Genomic DNA, 6834 nt, shown 5'->3' with positions numbered 1-6834 from the left:
ATCAGGAAGAAAATAAATAAACAAAATGCATGAAGAAGTTAATATCATAAAACGTAATTAGCCCTCGACTAAACATTAAGTTGGTAATTATTCAGTTCTTATGAACACAATGGCTAAGAAATTATGATTTTTATTTGCATATTATTTCTTTCTATTTTATTATTTGCACCACTAAGCTTTATGCTTAGCGCGTCGCTTTTGCAACGCGTAGGTACTAAAGATACTGATCGAGAGCCAGTAGACCACAAATTGGGTAAGTCCATCCTGCAGTTTTGCATAGTGTCCGTGTCACCTCAACTTCTGCAGTGCATTGGTAGGACACTAGGTGTCATTTTGGCATTCTGTAATAAATTTTGATTTTCTCATATGTAATGAAACTTATGTAATGTATTTTGATTTTCATGTAAATAATGCAAATTTGTGTTTGTAAATGGAAAAGTGAATATTGATCTGTGACTGTTATATGACTATCAAACGAGATGAATGATTGAGAATTGAAATTGAGAAGTGAATGGTTGACAAATGTTGAGATGATGATTATTGGAGTTTGAGAGTAATTGAATATGAATATATGAATATTGGAAGTGTTTTTCACAGGTTCCGAAGAACGGTTTTCTCCATTTTTAGCCGGTATTCTGCCGGATTTTCTTTAAAATTCTCGGAACCTCAAATAAATTATAATTTCGATAAATGGCTTAAATAAATTATATTTCACAAGTTATATTCAAAAGGAAGAATAAAAATGAATTAAGATAAAATAGAGTGCTCGGCACACTGAGTGGCATAACTTGCTCGGCTACACTGTAGTCGGGTAAGGGGTGTCACAAACTGACTATGAGGTGAAAGCAGATGGGTGTCTGTATTACAAAGGAAGACTGTGTGTACCAGATGATGGGGAATTGAAGGCCAGTATTCTAAAAGAGGCACACACCAGTGTATATGCTATGCACCCAGGAAGTACAAAGATGTATCATGATCTGAAGCTTTAGTATTGGTGGCCTGGTATGAAGAGGGACATAGCTGACTATGTGACTAAATGCTTGACATGTCAGCAAGTCAAGGCAGAACATCAAGTTCCATCAGGTTTGCTACAGCCTATACGCATACCTGAATGGAAATGGGATCGGGTCACCATGGATTTTATAAGTGGTTTACCTCTCACCCAGAAGAAACATGATGCAGCATGGGTGATAGTAGATAGATTGACGAAGTCAGCACACTTTCTGCCAGTTAGGACTGACTACTCACTGGAGAGGTTAGCAGAATTGTATATCAGTGAGATAGTTAGACTACATGGAATTCCACTTTCCATCATATCTGATCGAGACCCAAGGTTTACATCGAGATTTTGGAAGAAGTTGCATGAATCCTTGGGTACACAACTCCATTTCAGCACAGCTTTCCATCCTCAGACGGATAGGCAATCAGAAAGAGTAATCCAGGTAAATAGTTGAAACCAATGAAATTGATACAAATATTGAATTAAAATGATAATAATAACATGAAATATATGTCAGGTCCTTGAGGATATGCTGAGGAGTTGTGTCATTGAGTTTGAGGGAAGTTGGGATAGATACCTCCCATCGCGTAATTTGCATACAACAATAGCTACCAAGCTAGCATCCAAATGGCCCCATATGAAGCACTGTATGGGAGAAAATGTAGAACTCCAGTGTGCTGGACTGAATTGGGCGAAGATAAGCTGGTAGGGCCAGACCTGGTGAAACAGACTGAGGAGAAAGTGAAACTAATCAAAGCCAACTTGAAGGTTGCCTCGATGCATGTAAATCTTATGCCGACCTGAAGAGAAAAGAAATAGAATATGTGGTTGGCGACAAAGTGTTCCTCAAGGTGTCACCGTGGAAGAAGGTATTGAGGTTTGGAAGAAAAGGTAAGTTAAGCCCTAGGTTCATTGGCCCATATGAAGTCATTGAAGGTGTGGGTCCAGTGGCCTATAGGCTAGCTTTACCACCAGAGCTAGACAAGATCCACAATGTGTTCCACGTGTCCATGCTTAGAAGATACCGCTCAGACCCTTCACATGTCATCTCCAGAGAAGAAATTGAAATACAACCGGATTTGACATATGAAGAAGAACCTCTATGGATCCTAGCTCGGGAAGTTAAAGAGTTGAGGAACAAGCAGATTCCACTGGTGAAAGTTCTTTGGAGGCACCACAACACCGAGGAGGCAACTTGGGAAAGTGATGAGACGATGAGGCAACAGTTCTCTCAACTGTTTGCATCAGGTAAATCTCGAGGACGAAATTTAAATTAGAGGGGAAGAGTTGTAATACCCTCCCGGTAGCAACTCCGTACATTCTACTGTTCCGGTGACCGGTGTCGGTCCGGATAGCTAGAACATCCGGAAAAATATTTAAACTAAAGTCAGGAACCATAATTAACTCAAATATTAATAAGAAAAATTTAGTAAAAATTTTAGAAATAAAATACAACCAAGTCAAATGAGCCGGTGCCCAAGCGATGGGTAACCAGAGGGAAGTTGCGATTCTCGCAACGAGGAGCCCTAGACTCGGGGGAAAAATTATAAAATAATTTTTGGGACTCCAGAGAAGGGTTATTGAGGTTCCCATGGCATTAGAATGCCAAGAAAATACCTAGAAAAATTTTTCAATTGGTACAGAGAATTTTGACCCGTTAAGCCAAACGGAGGGCATTTTGGTCATTTCGCCTTCAGAGGTGATTTTTGGCCGACTTGTCCAGTTAAGTAAATAATTAATATGACATAAAATATGAAGAAACATTACTAAAAATTAAATTGAAATTGAGTAGTGATGAAAAGAAAAGAAAAATCAAAATAAAGCAATTTGTGATATCATGATGATGTCATTTATAAATTACCAACCAATCACAAGCTAATAAGCTTTCTTAAATACTTAAAAGAGACAAAAAAAAGACCAAAACAATTAAAAATCCAGCAGCCATCATCCTCTCCAATTCCAGCCGAAACTCAAGCCATACCTAAACCTCCATTAACATCCTCAATCAAGCTTAAAAACCTCTCAAACCTCACCCCAAAACCCTAAGTCATCTTCACTAAAATTAATCTACACACCCTAAGGAAGCTTTAGGCAGCCACAAAGAGGAGAAATTCTAAGGAAAATACAAGTCCAAGAAGTGTCACTTAAAGGTTAGTGCATAGATACACCTAAAGCTCTTTATTTCTATGTTAAGGGACTTGAAATAAGTAGGAAATTATAACTAAAATGAATAAAAATTATGTGTATGAATGCCATGAATTTCGGCAGCCCTATTGAAGGAATAGAAATGGAGTGTTTTGATGGACTTGAGATGGATTAGAGGTTATGTTTAAACCATCTATGCATGTGGTTAGTGAATGGGTTAGCAATTAAGGTGTGTGGTGAAAACCTATAATGGGAACTAGGGTTTTAAGGGTGAAAATTGGACTTGGCATTTGAATTGATTAATGGACATTCTAGTGGTCAATTATTGACCATTTAAGGCAAGTTAATCATAATTTGAAGTGAGTTAATGCATGGCAAATTGAATGTGTAGGCTGCCTAAAGACAGCAGCAAGGTGACTGAGATTTCAGTCCACTTAGACAGCCATAACTTTGGCTGTGTAGGTCCAATTGGTGTTTGGCCAATTGGACATGAAACTAAGCTTATAATGGCACATTTTTGCTGAAGAAACCATGCCCAAAAGACCAAAGCAAGAGGACCAAAAGTTGGCCCCAATCCGGATACCCTGCAACAGCACCTGCAGAAATGACCAAATGAACAGTGTTCATTTGGCCATAACTCACTGTAGATAAGGTCAATTGACCTGAAATTTTTACAGCAACAAGTCAAGACATAAACAAACAACTCTCATGAAGAAACCTACCCCAAATTATGACCAGAACCTAACCCAAATGGCAGTGGCAGTCACTGTTCATGTTACTGTAGATATGGTAATTTCTGCAGAATAGAAATCCGGCCAGCTGTGGTTTTTGGATCATATCTGGAGCTACAAAACTCCAAATGGAGTGATTCAAAAAAGGAAATTCAACTAGACAAAATAAGGAACAACTTTCATGTTTGCCATTTCTTCAAATTCCCACTGCAATAGTGCTTAATGGAACAGTAAACTTAAGCTTCAAAAACTGAAATTTCTGCCCTCTTAGTTTTAAACTTAGAAATGGTAATGGCAATCAATTCCAACAAGTTTTAAATACAAAATGTGGTATGCTTGGGGTGTTAAAACCAATACACCTATTTTCTATCCAAAAGTCAACATTTTTGTTGACCAATGAGGTGAATAGTGACACCAAACTTGAAATTCACAAATTGAATAATTTAAAAGTTTCAAATGCCCTAGTATACCTAACAAGATTGGTTTGGATAGTTTGGCATGCCAATAGGTTCGATTAGCGATCGCACATGGCAATATGCCATTCTGTGATTTTCGGCTTTTAGCCATTCTCGACCTTGTATTGAGATTTGGCCTTGTGCACGATGTATTCTGACATTGTTAGCCGCATTGCTGCACCGGGAGATGCATATGTGACCGATGGTGTGACGGCCCGAGGTACTTGATACCCAGTGCCAGTTTACCCGTTTATCCAGTCCAGTCGTCTAGTGTAGGTTACTTGGGCAACCAAATGAATGAAAGTGGACAAAGTTAATGATATACAAACTCAAAACAAATGAAATATATACATTCACTACATATTTATTTTCTTGCTATTTCTTTTATTTTATTATTGCACCACTAAGCATCATTGCTTAGCGCGTTGCTTTTGCCACGCGTAGGTTCTGGAGATACAGATCGTGAGCCCAGTAGACCGCAGACTGGGTGAGTCCATCTTGCAGTTCTGCACAGTGTCCGTGTCACCTCAACTTCTGCAGTGCATTGGTAGGACACTAGGTGTCATTTTGATATTTTGTAATTGATTTTATTTTCTCATGTGTAAATGAACTTATGTAATGTATTTTGTTGATCATGTAAATTATAAAAACTGTATTTGTGAATGGAAAAGTAAATATCTAATTGTGATTTATACTTGATTATCACATGGGATAGTTGATTGAGAACTGAAATTGAGAAATGTTGTTGAGATCTTGATATTGAGACTTTGTTGATGAATTGAAGTTGGGATTGTTTGGAAAATTATTTGGAAGTGTTTTAACAGGTTCCGAAGAACTGTTTTCTCCATTTTTAGCCGGTACTCCGTCGGATTTTCTTTAAAATTTTCGGAACCTTAAATGATTAATACTTTTGATAAATGGCTTAAATAAATTATATTTCATAAATTATATTCAAAAGCATGATATAAATTAATTAAGGTATATTAGAGTGTGCCAGTATACCGTGTGGCATTACTTATTCGGCTATACTGTACACGGGTAAGGGGTGTCACAATTAAATTTAATTAAATACTTGATAAATTATAAAATAAATAAGCATATTATAAATAATTTTTTATGTTTTAATTGTTTGGGACCTTTATGTGTTTATCAAAATAAGTTATACATGTACATAATTTATTTAGTTTAATTATCCTTAGGGGTAACTTGGTAAGTAAATAAATTAATTAGTTATACATAAACTTAGGGTTGTTTATAAACTGAGCTTATTTATAAATTAAATTGTCAATAATAAATTAATTTTAGTCATTCGATAAATTTCACTTAATTTAATTCAGCAATCTTATATATAGGGAGTACTTGTGCATGAAAATTATTTGTAAACAATAATCCCTATTTGAATTACTTGTGTGTGTAGGTTTAGAAATTGCATTTTTAGATAAGAAGTTTGATAAAGAAATAATAAACGAGACTTTTGAAAACATTAGTAGATGACTGGCACTCGAATTAACAAGGTTAGACTAGGCGTAAGGGGTGCCTAACACCTTTATCTTACATACTACCTATTTTGAACCTAGATATTAGACTATTATGATGATGATTGTAGAACTTCTGCAATGAGTAAGTTGTCATCATGACCCTATCGGAAAATTGAGTGCATTGATGGTTGTCGAATCCACCAAAATTTAAATTAACTGAAATTATCAGCTATGAAATATTTTTTGCAGTAAGTGGTAAATCCATATCGAACCCTAGAGACTGAATTACTAAATTTCATGCACTTGTGTAATGGAAAAAGAAACAAAGGTTTGGGGGGGGGGGGGTCATTCGTAGTCCAAAGAATAAATCAGAAATCAGAAATTAAGAACTAAAATTAAATATGAAACTCTTAAATTAAACAAACTTCAGTCCAAGGTAATTTGCATTCCAATGCATGATTCGATCATAGATAAAAGAAGTACAATTATCTCTTATTGAATACTTAACGTAGATTTACCAAACTGCGAGGTAAATCCCTGACTTCCCTATACTCATTAATTCGAGCCCAGCACTCTTATTGACTCTAATTATTAACCGAATTGGTATTAAGCAATCCTCATCAAATTAATAACTGCTTTAAGAATAGGAAGTAGTTAAGCTGAACAACAATTTATGAAGCATAAATTATTTAATTCACCCTATTTTTTCCTTAGGTTATTACCGAAAACTTGGATCATAATCAATAAAATCTAATTGCTACTCATGTTTAATCTTACACAACAATTACGAATTATGAAGATGAACTAGCAATTGATCAAATCAAACAATTAACTAATAGGCCTTTTTAGCAAATCATTCAATAGATCAAAAATAATTAAATGAGAAAACAATAGATATTCAAAAAGAAATAGATTAAATTAAGAACCTGGTCTCACAAATCATGCATAAGAACTTAAATCTCTTGAACTGAATTTAGAACTTAGGCACTCATGTTCATGACTTACAGAAAATTGAAGAAAAATAA

Source organism: Hevea brasiliensis, chromosome 14, assembly GCF_030052815.1.
Source record: "Hevea brasiliensis isolate MT/VB/25A 57/8 chromosome 14, ASM3005281v1, whole genome shotgun sequence".
Taxonomy (NCBI): Eukaryota; Viridiplantae; Streptophyta; class Magnoliopsida; order Malpighiales; family Euphorbiaceae; genus Hevea; species Hevea brasiliensis.
Note: the sequence above shows the minus strand (reverse complement) of the source record.